Genomic DNA, 15,578 nt, shown 5'->3' on the forward strand with positions numbered 1-15,578 from the left:
TGCATTTTCACCAGTCATTGAGGTAGACCCAAAGGAATCCACAAGAGCAGGATTTAGGGGGCTATTTCAGGCTGCTGTATAGGTGTTTGTGCAAAAGTTGTGCTCTGAAGACAGAAATCTTTGTGCTATAGAAACTCACGTTTGGATCCACCCCAGTCTCTCTCCTTGCTATATGGATCATGGGTAGGTTTGCTAGGTCCCCTTACCCTCTGGGTGGGAAGTGGGAGACCTGACACTAGCTGTCCTTGCAAGCATGCTCCCAGGACTACATGAGGTCACCACTTCCAGGAAGTGATATCATTGTGCAAGCCATGTGCCACCCCTGGGAGTGCTCCCATACTCTGCAGTAGGCCAATTTAGGCCTGTTTGGGGGCATATCCGGCCCACTACAGCATGCAGAAGTGTGTCGCATTGCCTGGGCGCATTTTCCCACCTCTCCCCCCAAGTGGGGGCAGGGGGGTTGGACTGGCAACCCTAGGGGTACAACCCATAATACTTGTAAAGATGGAGACCTAGATCAGCAACTGTGATGTGGTTATTTGTAGACATTAGCATGTTGAATGGGATGTACATATTGTGGTGGCTAGAACAGGATGTATGGTGAAGGCTCTATTCCAGTACAGATAGGAGCTAGTAAATATGGGAGTGGGGATTATCAAACATGGTTGATCACTGCCTGTCCAACCTCCATAGGATCCCTGGAGTTAATGATGCAAGGCCCTCTTCTTCATCATTTTCTCTTTATTGCTATGTGATGCCAGATCAGTAAGCACAAAGCAGCTTGCCTTACCACAATGTTGCAAGAGGAGGGAGTTTACCTGTCTTATATAACCAAGATATGATTAGAAGAAAATGATGTGGTATGCCTCTCACAGCTAACTCCACCTGAATTTGCAGTCCTCCACCAATCTTGCACATCCAGTAGAGGAGGTGAGATTGCCTTTTTACTCCATAAGACTTTTAACTTCCAGAGATTCTTGGTACAAACTGTAACAAGCATTGACTCTATGCTCCTTACATTAGGAACTAAGAATAGATTGTATATTCGCTAGTCTACTGGCCACCTAGTTTGCAGTGAGCACCTTCTCTGAGTTGGCAGAGATACTTTAGGACATGGTGCTGGAGTCACATAGACTGATAGCAATGGGTGACTTCAACATCCATGCTGAATGCTCCACGTTGGAGTCAGCTCAGGACTTCATACCTTCTTTGGCAACCCCAGGCGTCTCTCTAATAGTGACAGGACCCATGCATGAAAAAGGCTGTGGCTTGGACTTAATCTTCTGCTCCAAGCCTTTGAAGGAAAGTCTTCTTGGGAGATCAAAAATTCAGCCTGAACTATCTGGTTAAATCAAGGGTGAATATGGCTCGGACATCCCACAAAATGGGAGGTCAGCTAAAATGATCTGCCCATGAAGGCTTATGGATCCTTCTGGATTCCAAAATGCTTTAAGAAATTTTAGAATTTCAAACAAAGGCTTTGTTAAAGCAATAGTGGAATCATGAAATATGAAGCTCTTGAAGTCATTGACAAGATTGCTCCTTGATGACCTTTCCCACCCTCATAGTGGAAGCCAGCCCTGTGGTTCACCACAAAGCTGGGTGACCTAAAGAGTGCTGGAAGACATCTAGAAAGACATCAGCAGAAAACTTGTGGTGAATCCAGTAGAGCTAGGTACAGAGCCCATTGAAATTAGAGTGATAGCAGCAAAGAAACATTATTTTTCTGCAACCATTACATCAGATGGTTTATGTCCATCCCACCTGTTTAAGGTATCTCAACATCTTTTGACTCCTAAATCTGAACCTTCACTGTGCCACAGGTCAGCCTGACTCAGAGCCAGTGCTGAGTTCCAGTGAGGACTACGCAGGAGCAAGGGGGGCTAGTATAGCCAGTAAGGACTCCTCAGAAGAAGTAGAGCTGAGTGTAGCCAGGGACTACTCAGGAGGAGGGAAATCCCTGGCAAGCAACCTATCAGGTCCTGCCAGGTATTTCCCCCAAGCACTTCACTGCATCACTCAGGTGTATGAGTTAAAGTTACTTTATTAAAGAAGAATACCAGTATCAGGATGGTCAGAGAGGATCATTGGCTGAAGTGACTCAAGGTAGCAAAGCAAGGTTAATTATAGGACAACGTCTATGCCCCCCATTGGGAAAGAAAATCCATTCGGGTTTTGGCACGCTGAGCCAGGGAGCCAGGAGAGAGGGGAGGAGGGAAAGGATGAGCTCTGCTCAGTCTCTCAGGAAGTTGATGCAGTCTTGGCTGTAACTTCAAGGCCACGTTTTCAGGCCAGCCAGGAAATGGTAATCAAAACACCTGCAGATAAGCAGCTAGCAATCAGTCAGAGAGAACCAGTCAGGTTCCCTCTGCATGTTCTCAGAGGTACACTACACATTGCAGCAAGAAATCCATAACCCATAACAGATATGCTGGAGGCATATCTGACACAACCCCAATGCAGTCAACACCAGCAATCAGGGAGAACAGTTGCAGGGCAGAGCTCACCGGCAACAGCTGAGGTACCAACACTCTCAGGCTCACATGCCACTGGTGAAGCCCGGCCCAGGACTTCCCACTCTCCTAGCTCAGCCCCACCCAGGGAAAGCCACAGGGAGCAGCAGAGGATGAAACTGCAGGAAAGGCAACAAAGTGCTCGTCTCCTGAGGCAGTGCCAACTGCTTCTAGGGAGTGATGATGAGTAAGCAACGCGCTCTCACACAGCTGGCTATGATCAGCACATTGACTATAAAGGGCAGCACAAGAGAGCTGCAGGGTGTGGAAGCAACAAATCTATACTCTTGATACTGCAACCATCACCTGAAACCATGCCTGAATTGTAGTGACCTTGGACTGTGTTGATCTAGCTCTTGCCTGATTGTTTGGACTTACTGGTATTGGACCCTTTGGACCCCCTCCCCCCTGAACTTGCTTAATGGACTCGCCCTGAAACAATGTTCCTATCAGATGGATTTCTGTGCCTTGATTTCAGACCGACTCTTGACTTCTCTCCCACAGCCTGTGCACCTGACCACCTCACTCCATCCCAGGCAAGACCACCTACTTTTAAAAAAAAATTCACACCCCTTTGCTTTGAAAGATTTGAGCAATGGCTGTTTTCACTCTGCTTACCCAATTGCACAAAACGTGTCTTCCTGGTGCAATTTCCCACGATAACTCCAGTTATCGTGGGAAATCGTGCCAGGAAGGCGCATCATTCCAGGAGTTTTGTGCAATCAGTAAGCAGTGTGAAAACAGCCATTCTTGGGAACTGCATGGAATGTAGTATTCAGGACTGCTGCAATTGGAAGGGGAGAGTCTATAGGAGATGGCCTCCCTACTGTGAGTGGAAGTGCTTTCTCCTCAGCAGAATCAGCCCTTTGGCTCCAAACCTATATGTTAGCATTAAGCAAGCAAGCCAAAGCAAAACAATTGCACCACTAAAGTGGATTCTGGGATGCACATATAATGTACGTGACTTGAGGAACCCGATAAAGAGAAAATGTATACTTACCAATTTGGCCAAAATGAAATCAGACATTATATTCTTGCAGGAAACGCATTTGCATCCTTTAAAAATCCAAGACCTAAAAGCAAATTGGATCCATCAACAATACCACTCAAAAGGAACTTTTAATGCACGAGGAGTAGCCATATTACTATCTAAATCCTTACCCTTTCAACATAAAGAAACAATAAGAGATCCCAATGGAAGATACATATTTATTTATTTTTTCTAGGCAGAGAGTTTAATTTTTTTTTTAATGAAAATTTTTATTAGGTGAGTACAAATTACAAATAAAATTTTTATTTAAGAACTTAAATATCAATTTTCCCCCACCCTTTCCCTCCCCCCTTTTCCTCAGACTTCCAACAGCTTTCCAACCCATATCTTATTTTATTACTTACTTAACTATTCCCTCTATATAATATTATCCCGTATTTCCTTAATAAACTAATAGTATCCATTAAATTCAAATCTATTCAAAACTTAACCTTAACAATAATTAAAACTTCACTTTGAATGGTAAAGATCCCTATCTCTAATAGTTCTCCCAATTAATAACGTTCAAATTGCCATAATTTCCCCTTCACGTCCCACTTTTTCTCCAAATATTCCTTCAATCTCCCCCAGTCATTGAAAAATTCTTCAGAATTCTGGTCTCTCAGCCTTCTTGTCATTTTGTCCAATTCTGCCATGTACAGCAACTTTTGTATCCACTCTCCAATAGATGGTATTTCTTGCACTTTCCATTTCTGCGCATATAATATTCTTGCCGCTGTTGTCATATAAAATAACAATGTTCTGTGCTGCATAGGAACATCTTCCATGTTTAAGTTCAGTAGCAGGAGTTCTGGGTTCTTTATTATTGAAATCTGCAAAATCTCATTTATCGTTTCTAAAATATCTCCCCAGTACTGCCTAGCTACCTCACAAGTCTACCACATGTGATACAATGATCCTTCATGACTTTTACATTTCCAACACTTGTCAGACATCTTAGCATTTCCATGAGCTATTTTTTTTTGGCGTCAAATACCACCTATATATCATCTTGAAAACATTTTCCTTAATACTGGTACAGGTCTTCAGTGTATTTTTCCACAAATACTCCCATGCCTCCATTGTTATGTCTCTTTGGCAATTTATAGCCCACTTCACCATCTGGACTTTAACAGTTTCATCCTCTGTATACCACTTCAAAAGTATTTTATAAATTTTTGAAATTTTCTTCTTACTTTCTTGTAGTATAGCTTCTTCAAATTCTGAGTCTTTCCATTTAATTCCATCTTTTGAGCGATCCGAGTTATATAAGTCCATTATCTGCCTATATTGAAACCATCCATAACAAGAAACCAACTCTTCTTCTGTTTTAATTCTTATCATATTTTGTTCCTGGATAAGAATCTTTTTATAGGACAGACATTGGTCTCTGTTATAAATAGCTCTCGGGTCGATAGTTTCGAATGGTACCACACACGAGGGGATAGCTTCACCCAGATGTCTTTTATATTTTTTCCAGATTGTGAAGAGACTTCTAACATAATGATGAAGAAACATAGAATCAGCTTTCAATTTATCGTGCCACAAGTAGGCATGCCATCCAAACAATTTTTTATAACCTTCCAAAGTTAGTAGCTTACAGTTCTCCAATGACATCCAATCTTTAAACCAGACCAAACAAGCTGCCTCATAATATAATCTGATATTCGGCAACTGCAGTCCACCTCTCTCTTTGGCATCACACAAAACTTTCATTTTTACTCGGGGTTTCTTGCCTGCCCATACAAAATTGGAAATCTTCCTCTGCCACTTTTCAAATTGCTTACTGTCTCTAATAATTGGAATTGTCTGTAATAAAAACATGATCCGTGGTAACACATTCATCTTGACTGCCGCTATTCTTCCCAGCCATGACAGATTTAATTTATTCCATTTAATCAAGTCTCTATCAATCTGCTGCCATAGCTTTTCGTAATTGTTCTTAAACAAGTCAATGTTCTTCGCTGTAAGCTCAATTCCTAAATATTTTACTTTATGCGTTACTTCACAATTTGTAATTTCCATCAGTTCTTGTTGCTATTGTTTGGTCATATTCCTACATAATATCTTCTCTTGTTCACATAAAATCCAGCCAAATCTCCGAATTCCATTATTTTATCTAGCAACTTTAGCATATTTTGTATTGGATCCTCAACAATAACCATCACGTCATCCGCAAAAGCTCTAACTTTGTAGGTGAAATTTTTAATTTTTATGCCTCTTATAGCATCATCCTCTCGAATCTGAATCAATAGCATTTCCAAAATCAAGATAAACAACAATGGAGATAATGGGCAACCTTGCCTTGTACCCTTTCTGATTTCCAATTTTTTTGTTAAATCCTTATTAACTACAATTGCTGCACATTGGTAAATCGCTCTTACCGCTTGAATAAACTCTTGCAGTTTTTCCATTGTGGCGAACATAAAACTCCAATTTAGATTATCAAAAGCTTTCTCTGAGTCCACAAAGAAGAAACCAACTTCTTTCTCACAGTGTTTGTCATAATATTCTATCGCATTTAAAACAGTTCTCAAATTCTCTTTGATTTGTCTATTTGGAAGGAAACCTGCTTGTTCTTCTGCAATAAATTCCACAAGCCCCTCCTTTAATCTCTCCACCAAAATTTTTGTAAAGATTTTATAATCATTATTTAGCAATGAAATAGGTCGATAATTTTTAACATTACATAAGACCTGTTCTTCCTTTGGTATCAATGATATAATGGCCTCATTCCAAGATTCTGGAACTTTTTGTCCTCTTAAAATTTCATTCATTACCTCCTTCAAAAAGGGTACCAATTCATTTGCCAACGATTTATAAATTTTGGCCATAATTCCATCTGGACCTGGTGCTTTGCCTAATTTAGTTGACTGAATAGCTTCCTTTACCTCTGTCTCTGTAATTTCTGCATTCAGCTTTTCCTTCCATTTTTCTGATATCAATGGCAGAAGATACATATTTATTAAGGGAACAATAGAAAATCAAATTTACACTTTTGGATCAATATATGCCCCAAATAAGGACCAAATACCCTTTATAAATAATAGGCTAGAAGTACTTACACAATTCCAAGAAGGAGAACTGGTTATAGAGGGAGATCTGAACTTTCTAGTGAATACCAGCTTAGATACCTCAACTCCTTAAAAGAAACAGATCAAAAAGAAAACCCCATTCACTAAACTGAAATATGTTGTCAGGATCTGTTTGTATGTTGCCTGACAGGAAGCAACCTGACTAATGCCATGTTTAATTCTTTAGTTGTTTAGTCTTCTTTTCCCTCTAGGCACCGCCTGCAAGGAGCCGAGTCCATGGGAGAAGACACTGTCTTATCTTTTCTGGAAGCCGAGTCGACCTTGACTAGTGTTCCCACCGAGAACTCTCCTGCTATGTGAACTCTGGGGGGAGGCTGGGCTCTGAGAGTGTGAAATGTAACAACTTCTATTCTGTATCACATTCCTAACAATGCCTTGTTCAGCTAGGATCTCAAATCCTAGAGTATGGTCGTCTGGGCCTGAATGCTGTCTTTCAAAATAAAACCTTTCGAAACCAAAAGACCTTGTCTTCTTGCAGAAAGGAGTTAGACAGACTATCGTGTCTGGAATGCGATAGCCTGACATTTTGTTAGGAATCACCTTTGAAGTCTTCAACCCCTCACCCAGGGAGGATGGATACCGAGGATGCCTTGATTGATATAACCGATCCTGGCACGGAGGAGGGAGGACTTCCCGATTTGACCCCATTGGTACCGGACAATGGACTGGGGGAGATTCTGGATCCAGGGGAGGTACCCACAGATGCACCCTTCATTGTTCCTGCTGGAGGAGCAGCACCTGTTGCCGACAACCAGACAGAGTTTGTGCCCAGCAGAGGGGTGGAACAGGCCGACCCGGCCATAGCAGGCGCACAACCAAAGGTGCACGAAGCTACCGGGCCTCGAGAGGAGAGGGAGAGGCGAGCAGGCACCATGTTTTCCTGATCAATGATCGATGTGAGATGCACCATCGGGTCGACGGAGCAGGAGGGCCCCAGCATTATATGGGATCTAAGGAGAGCAGCCCGCACTCCAGAGGAAACGCAGGCAAGCACCCAACCATGGTGTAAGTGGGACGAAGACACGGGCCGCCTGGAGGAGTGGGATCCCCGAGGAGGGGCCGAGGATATCCAGGATTGGGAAACCACCCGACATGAACTCCTGAGCTGGGATTATATGGACGTGAACTCAGCCAGAGCGTGGGAGCGAGGGCGCACACAACAATTGGAATATCGAGCCCAGGTAGTGGATACCAGAATTTCGGCCGTTACTGGTTTAACAAAAGGGATTCTGGCCAGCATGACAATGGAGGAGGAACAAATGTTACAAGGCGGCGGAGTAGAAGGTCCGATACGGCCCTATGACACTGGGGACACGGACCATGAGTGGAGGCCAATCGGGGGGGCAGAAGGACCGATAAGGCCCACAGACTATGTTCCACCGAGGTCACTGGAACCCTCTGAACCCAGTGAACGAGGGCAAGATGGAGCGAACTGCGAAGTTCAAGAATATTACCGCAGGATGGAAGATAGAATGGGGGCGATGGAAGAGGACTTAGCCAAAGCCATCCACTTTATTGGCATGTTGGTGAGAGAACAGAGGGAACCAGGAGCAGCAGCCGAACAAACAGTAGCACCGCTAGTGCCCCCCGTAGCGAAGGGACAAGCACCAAGGAGGGGCCCAGTATCGGTCGGTAACCAATCTACTCCGGGGTCAGCAGAAGGGCCGTCACAGATTGAACCGCAGCAGCCACCGACTCAGACTACACCGGCAGCACCGGCCCCGTCGCCATTGGTCCCGCCAGTAATACCAACCCCTCCGAAAATGCTACAGCTCTCAACTCAACTGACGGCGGTTCAAACGGCCCCACAGCAGGTCCCACCACCACCACCTCCTCTTCAGACTGTACCGCAGCCATCACCTCTTCCACAACTGTGACTGCCTCCTCCTCCTCCCAGACAGGTGCCTCCGCCACCTCCTCCTCAGGTACCTCCTAGACAGGTGGTACCCCAGCAACCACCTCCGCCGAGGCCTCCTCCTCCTAAACAAGTCCCTCCAGCACCCCAACAACATCCAGGAAGTCTCCCACCGGGACCTCTGGGACAGGTTCCGCGAGCCCAGCTGGCCAGAAGCGTGCCCAGACCTTGGCCACAAGGGATTCCCAGAGGCCCGCAAGACCGGCCCAGAGGACTGATGCAGGGGCTGATGCTGCCCGGGCCCCCACCAGCCCTGTGGCCGATACAGCCGGACCAACGGAGGGAGCCTGAGTTACCGTGGGAATGGATTAAACTGGAAGCCACTTTTGATGGCGATACGCAAAAGTTGGGATTCTTCGTAGTACAAGCACTCCAGTTTTTTAACCGTTGGGGACACCTTTTTCCAGATGAGGAAAGTAGGATTGATCACCTGGCATCGAGACTGGAAGGCAAAGCAGCCGAATGGTATGTAACGTTATACGAGTCTGGCACTCCTGAACTAGACACTTTACAAAGTTTTATGACAGCGCTACGTGCCCAATATGAAGATCCCCTTGAAGAAGATTGTTCCTGCACAGAATTACAGACCTTACGGCAAGGTACACAACCAATCCGAGAATATGTGGCCAAATTTCGGCAACTAGCTGCCAAATGCCCCCATTGCAAAGAAGGGACCAAAATTGTAATGTTTAAAGGAGGCATGAATCCCAGGCTGCTAGATCGAGCCCTAATGCAAGATGACCTGCCAACGCTGTTAGGCTGGATACAATTGGCCTGCGAAGTCGAAAATCGCATACAACAAGTAAGACTAGTAGAGCAACAACAAGCCTTAGGGGCGAGAAGAACACCGGTAATACCCTAAGGGGGGCCAGCGGGTCCCCCAAGTCGTGGAGCAAGAGACACTCGTTGGCAACAAGGACTATGCCTACAATGCGGAAGGAGTGGACAGTTTGCAGCTCAATGTCCATCTCGCATACCGGCGACTGCCGCCCCTACTCCTACTCGCCCCATCCCGGCCCCAAGGGCCAGCAGGGGACGTGGAATTCCAAAACACAATCAACCGGAAAAAGGCTTAGAAGCAGAAGAGGTTTCAATGGATTTGGATATACAACCCGCAGAGAGTGAAGAAGAAGCTCCCAGCCCCCAATCGGGAAACGAGATGGATCTGTCGTAATGAGACCCAAATGGCAGATGGAAAAAGAAATCGCCCAAAAAGAGGTGAGAGAAAAGGAGTCTGTATTGTTCCTTCCGGTAAGACTACTAAATCCAAAAAGAGGAACCCATATATGGGTAGAAGCTTTGATTTATTCTGGATGCTCCAGAGACATTATAGCCCCAGCCCTAGTAAACGGCTTGGGCTTAGAAACCAAAGAATTGGAAAATCCAATCATTTTTGAACAAATAGATGGGTCCAACATGAACCCAGTGACTTTGGAAACCGAACCAATACCCACAGGTATGGGGAAGCACTGGGAAAGCAGATGTTTCGTTATCAGCCAAGCAGCAAAATACCTCCTTATCCTTGGTAGCCATTGGTTATGGGATCATAACCCTTACATAGACTGGGCTAAGGGAATAGTTATATTCAACAAAGACTATTGTAAGCATCATTGCTGGCTGGCAGAATGGGGAAGAGACAAACCACCCCAGTTGGATGTCGCCCTTCTAACTCAAGAAGAAATTAATCACATTCCTAAAGAATATAGAAGCTTGAAACAAGCTTTCAGTGAAGAGGAAGCGGACAGTCTTCCCCCCCATCGTGCTACAGACTGTGCCATTGAAATAATACCGGGGGAAAGTCTACCCAAGGGCAAATTATATTCAATGAGCCCCTTGGAAAGGGAAGAGCTATGGAAATTAATTGATAAAAATTTGGAAAGAGGATTCATCCACCCTGCTAATAGTCCTCATGCAGCTCCTGTACTCTTCGTCAAAAAAAAGGATGGCGGCTTGAGATTGTGCACAGATTTCAGAGGGATCAATGCAGTGTCAACAACCAATGCCTACCCCATCCCACTCATCTGAGATCTACTCAACGTCGTGGCTCAAGGTAAGATCTTTTCCAAATTGGATTTAAAAGATGCCTACTTCCATGTCAGAATCGGAGATGAATGGAAAACCGCGTTCAATACGCCATTAGGTCAATATGAATACCTTGTCATGCCTTTTGGCTTATCTGGAGCTCCTTCCGTATATATGTCTATGATCAATGAAGTACTGCATAAATACTTGTGTAAGGGAGTGGTTGTTTACCTAGATGATGTGCTAATTTATTCAAAAACGAAAGAGGAACATATAAAACTAGTACGAGAAGTACTAACCACTTTAATGTGCCACAAACTCCCTATCAAACTCTCCAAATGTGAGTTTCATAAAACTTAGGCTACCGCATATCTGGCCAAGAGCTAAAAATAGTTTATCCATTTCAGCCAAGCTCAATGTTTTTAAAATCCAATCTTCCACCGATGGTATCTCTTTTGTCTTCCACAGTTGTGCATAAATTATCCTAGCTGCCGTAGTCATATAAAATACCATTATCCTGTCCATTTTGTCAAAGTCTTCTAGGTTCATACATAACAGTAACAATTCTGGGTTTCTAACAACTTTTTTCTTCAATATATCTGACATAGCGTCTACTATTTCCCCCCAGAAATGCTTAGCTTTTTCACATGTCCACCACATATGATAAAAAGAACCCTCATGCTTTCCACGCCTCCAACATTTATCTGACATCTGACTATTTCCATTGGCTAGCTTTTTTGGCATGAGATACCATCTATAAATCATTTTATACACATTTTCTCTTATGTTGATGTACATCAACATGTACATGTTGATATCTTTATTGTATTTTTCCACAATTTCTCCCAAGCTTCCATCAATATATCTTTATTACAATTTATTGCCCACTTTACCATTTCAACTTTAACTATCTCATCTTCTATAAACCATTTCAACAAAATCTTATACACTTTAGATATCAATTCCCCCCCCTTGCAGTAGATATTGTCCCAATTCTGAATTTTCCACTCTAAACCCTACTTTCCTCCGATCACTGTCATACAAATCCTTTATCTGCATATATTGAAACCACCCATATCGAAATGGCAATTCATCATTATTTTTAATATTGTATAAATTCTGATCCACTCTAAGAATGTTCTGATATGTCATCCACTCCGCTCCTTCATAGTCAGTTTTTGGATTCACAACCTCTGCAGGTACAATCCACATTGATGTTCTTTCATTCAAATATCGCTTGTATTTAGTCCATACTGCAAATAGATTCCGCCTCACAAAGTGATGCAAAAACATCGCATCAGCCTTATTCTTTCCATACCATAAATATGCATGCCATCCAAAGGTTTTATTGTACCCTTCCAATATCAATAATTTATGATTTTCTAACAACATCCAATCCCTCACCCAAACTAAACATATGGCTTCATGATATAGTTTCAAATTTGGTAGTTGGAGTCCTCCTCTTTCCTTTGCATCATATAACACCTTCATCTTCACTCTAGGCTTTTTTCCTGCCCACACAAAGGTTAAAAAATTTCTTTGCCATTTTTCAAATTGCTTATTATCTATCACAATTGGAATTGTCTGCATTAAAAACATTATTCTTGGTAACACATTCATCTTAATTGCAGCAATACGACCCAACCACGATAGATTTAACTTATTCCACACCGTCATGTCTCTGTCTATTTGGTGCCAAAGCTTATCATAATTGTTTTTAAATAGATCAATATTTTTTGCAGTCAACTCAATACCTAAATATCTTATTTTATGAACCACTTCACAATCCGTTATCCTCATTAACTCTTGTTGTTCTTGCTTAGACATATTCTTACAAAGCAGTTTAGATTTCTTTCTATTTATGTAAAATCCTGCCAGATCTCCAAACTCTTTTATCTTCTCCATTAACCTTGGCATATTTTGTAGAGGGTCCTCCACTATCACCATCACATCGTCTGCAAAGGCCCTCACCTTGTATGTATATCCTTTAATCTTCAAACCTTTAATTTCATCGTCTTCTCGTATTTGTCTAAGTAAAATTTCCAACACCATCACGAATAACAGTGGAGATCCTCACCAAGCCACTTGCCAAAGAGAAATTTCAAAGTCTACGTGAAAGACTGAACTTTGTGGACTTTGTACACTAGCCATTGAGAAGGGGTGTTAGAAATAACAATGTCTGGTGTACTGCAGCAGCAAGAAGTAAGAAAAGCCTACCATGCAGGGGGCAGCAAGGATCACTTAGTTAGGACAGTGAGAGTAGCACCTCTCTTGTTTCCTGGGGGTCATTTCCTTGTCTTGTCTCCTATTGGGCTAAACAGGGCAATATCCTGCTTCTTCTCTCTCCTGCCACACTTCTTCTCTGTCTCTGCAAGATGTAGTCAGATAGCTAGGATCTATCTCTCCCCCTTTCCCTCAAGTATGTAACTTCCTCAAATAAAGCTTTTGCCTCTCTGACCAGCTTGGCGTTTAATTCCGCAGCGTTGTTTAACACTCGCTCTAACAGGGTAATGGGCCACAGAGGCAATTAACGCAAGCTGAAGTTAAGAGAGAGCAATAAAACTTCTGCTGTAGCCGCAGGCTAAAGCACAGAGGGCAGACAATAGAGGAAAGATGGCGGACTCCTACAGTGCACAGCAGGGGTTCCAGATCGACCGACTAGGCGACGGGAGGAACTATGATCTTTGGGCAGAAAGAATAAAAGCCCATCTTATTCAACTGGATGTCTGGTCTGCAGTAACAGATGAAAAACCGACTGGAGATCCACAGAAGGAAGCCAAATGGGTCAAGCAGGACAATAAGGCAAGATCTATTATCATTAATGCTTTAAGTGATAAACAATTGATAAGAGTTATTCATGAGCCCACTTCTAGACAAATGTGGACGTCTCTTCTAGAAATAAACCGTCAAGAATCAATTAAAACTAAAATTTTGCTAATGAGGCAATTGTATCGGATTCAGATGAAGCAGCAGCAACAGCTGAAAGATCATACTGCAAATTTCATGGAATTAACACAGAAATTAAGATCCCTTGGAAAGGAGATCCAGGATGAGGATTTGTCTATAATTTTGCTAAATAGCCTTCCTCAATCTTATACAAGCATAGTACATGTTTTGGAAATGAGAGAAAGTCTAAGCTTAATCTATGTACTTGCAAGACTGCAAGAGGAAAGTCTTAACAAACAATTTTATATAAGTGAGCCAAAAGAGCTAGCTTTAAGAGTCAGTTCAAGAAGTGATTTCTCCTGCAGCATCTGCAGAAAGAAAGGACATTTAAAGGAAGACTGTTGGTTTCGTGATTCACAGAGAGTGAGCAAGCCGCCACGAGGGACGGAAACAAAAGGCTTTAGGAATGCTAATGCAGCCATTAAGTCACCTAATACCGATGGCCAAAGGAAAAACAGATCTGATAAGAATTGTTTAAATGTTAGTAAAAATGATCAAAGCATATGCAAATGGGCAATTGACAGTGCATGTACTAACCATCTTTGCAACAATGAGAAGTTTTTTAATGAGATGAATGAAAGCCACGATAAATTGTATATGGCAAATGGAGAGGCTTTAACAGCGTGGGGACAAGGGACCGTATCTGCATGTTGTGCGCTACCCAGTGGCCAAACTAGAGAAGTGCAGATCACTGATTGTCTATACGTACCTGAAGTTAAATCTAACCTATTGTCTGTATCTTTGATGGCCAAGAAAGGAATTGAAACTGTATTCAAAGGAGAGAAATGTTTTATTAGCAATGAAGGTGAATTAATTGCACAAGGCACATTAGAGGATGGCCTGTAGATGCTGGATTGCTCTGAAGGCGCAGTGAATTTAATTGAAAAGTGCACTCACAAGAACTGTACTAGTCTTATCCATAGAAGGCTTGGACATGCTAATATGGATTATATATATCAGCTTGAAAGGCAGAATCTGACTAATGATTTGCAAATGAGAAAATGTCCTGATGCAGAGAAATGTGTTTGCTGTATTCAAGCCAAAGGCACAAGACCTTCTTTCACCAAACAGAGTGAGAAGCAGACGACAAGACCACTGGAGCTGATTCACAGTGATGTCTGTGGACCCATGGGAACAGAAACACCCAGTGGAAGTAAGTACTTTCTGACTTTTACTGATGATTTTTCAAGATTTACTGATTTACCTGCTCAAGGAAAAGAGACAAGTACTGGAAAAATTCAAGATGTACCTAGCAATGGTGCAGAACAGATTCCAGAGAAAACCAATAGCTATCCGCACAGACAACGGAGGCGAGTACATGGGGAAGGAGATGACAAGCTTCCTAGCAGCTGAAGGAATAGAGCATCACCTGACCGTGCCATACACCCCCGAACTCAACGGGATCGCAGAGAGGAAAAATCGTTCTCTCACAGAGATGTGCAGGAGCATGCTGCAAGAAGCACAGCTACCTCAAAAATATTGGGGAGAAGCTATCAACACTGCTGCCTATCTGCAGAACATGCTACCTACAAAGGGTGCAAGCAGCACACCATTTGAACTGTGGTACAACCGCAAGCCCAATGTAAGGCATCTGAGAGTGTTTGGATCAAAGGCCTACACTTATGTTCCGAAGAAAAAGAGGTCTAAGATGGATCCCAGAACAGAAGAAGGCATATTTGTTGGATATGCACTGGGATGCAAGGGATATCGAATCCTCAACCCAGAGACAGACACGGTGAAGATCCGCCATGTGGTGTACATTGATGAAAAGGAGAAGGCAAGCAAGCCTGACACCAGAGAGTCTACACCAAAGGAAGCTGATGCAGCACAGCAGCCAGAGATTGTGCAACTCTGGGACCTGACTGAGACGCAAGAGACACCTGCAGAGCCCACAGAAAGAGAAGGGGAAGCAGAGCCAAGGGTCAGACGCTCAGACAGAATAAACAAAGGAGTTCCACCACTGAAATTCTCTTACCTGGCAAAAACAGAAGCTGTACCAGAACCTTCTAGCTGGGAAGACATAGAAGGAATGCCAGCAAGAGAAGCAGAGAAATGGA

The sequence above is a fragment of the Eublepharis macularius genome, chromosome 15 (genome assembly GCF_028583425.1).
Source record: "Eublepharis macularius isolate TG4126 chromosome 15, MPM_Emac_v1.0, whole genome shotgun sequence".
Classification (NCBI taxonomy): domain Eukaryota; kingdom Metazoa; phylum Chordata; class Lepidosauria; order Squamata; family Eublepharidae; genus Eublepharis; species Eublepharis macularius.